We start from the raw sequence: 2,488 nt of genomic DNA, 5'->3' as shown, positions 1-2,488 counted from the left end.
ACAAATGCAAATCAGGGTAGCAGGAGTTTTAACCCATGTGACATTTAAAAGGTATTAACTTCCTTCTAAGAAAATCTCTTAGATAGATCAGGCTCAGTATAGCCTAATTGTAAAATCTTAAACTTAAGCTTGAATTTATATATTTGATGAAAGTATTCTAGATTATTTATTGTGTGTCATTTGCAATCAGTCCCCGTGAATTCAGTGTGACTCGTAATTTTGACCAATCACCGCAACTTTTACCAATCATTGCGGTCTCCTGCTAATAAGCGGCGTCATACATCAGCAAACTTTATATATCATATATCATTGCCTGTCAAAATTAACGTGTTAACGCAAATTAATTTTAACGGCACTACATATATATATATATATATATATATATATATATATATATATATATATATATATATATATATATATATATATATATATATATATGTGTGTGTATATATATATGTGTGTGTATATATGTGTGTGTATATATATATATATGTGTGTGTATATGTATATGTGTGTATATGTATATATATATACAGGGGTTGACATTAACTTTTTTGCTCACCGGCCACCGTGGCTAGTGGTTTTCCAAAGTTACTAGCCACTCAGCATTTTCACAGGCCACAATTTTGCTGTTTGGAAATTAAATTGTATATGTTTAAAGTTGACTTTGGCATATATAAATTACTTGATTTTGAATCATTTTACTTTATTTAGAAGATTTAAAACCCTTTCAAACTTTCAAATGCAGAATGACCCCCCAAATCTTGTATATCAGCTGGGATGTGCAGGTGGGCAAGGGGTGGGCAATATAATAGATTATAATAGAATATAATAGGCTAATATGAGAAAGGTAATATGACAGGCTATGAGTTATTTTAGTTAGGATATATATATAATTTAAAAAATACCCTAAGCAAATTACAAAAACAATAGTTATTAAAAATAAAATAAAAATTCCGATACTAATACGACACAATGTAATTTATTGAATGTAATTGTCATTCGATACGACTTATGAATGTAACAAAATGTGGGCGTGGTCTGTGTTGTGAAATGAAACCACATTAAAAATTCCATTAAACTGCGTTTGAAACATACAGCAAAGCAGCGACAGAGGAAAACACAGAGCCTGATATTATGCAAACATTTACCAATAATGTGGAAAGCATTTTAAATCTGTTCAGTGGAAAATCCGCTGTGACGAATCTGTCCTCGTCTAACATCTGCTGTAAATCCAGGTAAAACTAGCTGCGTGCACGCGCCCGTCCCCAGATAACATGATCCCCAGTTGATCCGTAACACCGGCGGGAAGAAACAGCTGAATGCAATCAGTGGGCTATCTCGTCAGCTTGCTCAGTTTGCTGCCGATTTTAACGAGCAGTTAACTTTAGTAATCTCCAGGTTGCTGTCCATAGACGATAGGTTGCTTGCTTTGGAGTCGAAAAACTGTGTGGAAGATACTAACTTTAAGAAGAGAAGACGAGTGCCTAAGAGAAGACCAGTCCTAAGATTGCGGTAAGACTGTTATCTAAGCTAAAGTAACCTAAAGCAAAGCTTTTTAAGTAGCACAAGCTGAAATTAGCCTTGTTTTATAAAAGTGTTTTCTTTTTCTGGTCATTTTACAGGAAGCAGCACGCCGTCTTCACAACTTCGTCATAACACTCATTTAATTGTTTTCCAGCTGCATGTAAGACAGAGACAGTACGCAGGAGGTAACAAACATCCAGTTCTTGCATCGCACGCAGAAGCTGTGAAGAGTTCAGCTCGGAGTCGATTGAGAAGAAAGAGGGTAAGATTTATTAGATTAGATCCGTTTTTGGTCAGTGTGACTATTTTTCAGGTGCATTTTACGCAGTACATCGCGCAATACTGATTGTCTTTATTGTTTGTTTTTACAGCTGCTACAAGCAAGAAAGAGTGTGTTAGCTGAGGATGAGGTGGGCCTTTGGAAGTGCGCTACCATAGACCTGATGTCTGATGAGGAAGACGGCATCGTTCGCGCGGTGTCTGGATGGACTGTTTGACCAGCCAGGAGCTCGCTGAGCTCTGTGCCACGCTGCAATCGAGATTAGAGGCGATTCCAAAGAACAGGGCAACGCACGACAGACGTCTGAAAAATGGACTTAAAACAGACAGAATGGCGCTAGTTACCTACAGCTCTGAAGCGGAAAACAGAGACTTCATGGTGCTGTAGGATTTTGGGCTTCTCGTGAGCTTCCTATTGTTGTGTGGGCAGATCTCAAACGTTTTGCATTTGGTTGTGTGTTTGTGTTTGTTCTAATAAAGCTCTTTCTTTGAATAAACTGCACGTCCCTGGCATATTTTCCTTTCCTCAATAAATGAATGTCCTTGATGGTTATAATAGCGTAGTCCATAGGATAACAATGACATGAATATAAAACATAATAGCATATCACATGAATATAAATATATATAATTAAAAAATATGCAAATCATAATTTTATATATATGTGTGTAAAATTAT

At 36.2% G+C, this 2,488-nt stretch overlaps 1 long non-coding RNA gene across 1 annotated transcript; it reads left to right on the top strand.

The window, feature by feature from the left end:
• Positions 1 to 831: 831 nt before the first annotated feature.
• Positions 832 to 2,263, top strand: LOC137043517 (uncharacterized). The gene is made up of 3 exons (XR_010898504.1): positions 832 to 1,518; positions 1,685 to 1,792; positions 1,902 to 2,263. It is a non-coding gene; the product is annotated as an uncharacterized lncRNA (long non-coding RNA).
• The last annotated feature ends 225 nt before the right edge of the window (positions 2,264 to 2,488 follow it).

This window comes from Pseudorasbora parva, chromosome 16 (genome assembly GCF_024679245.1).
Source record: "Pseudorasbora parva isolate DD20220531a chromosome 16, ASM2467924v1, whole genome shotgun sequence".
NCBI lineage: Eukaryota > Metazoa > Chordata > Actinopteri > Cypriniformes > Gobionidae > Pseudorasbora > Pseudorasbora parva.
This window is presented reverse-complemented; position numbering and strand designations above follow the sequence as displayed.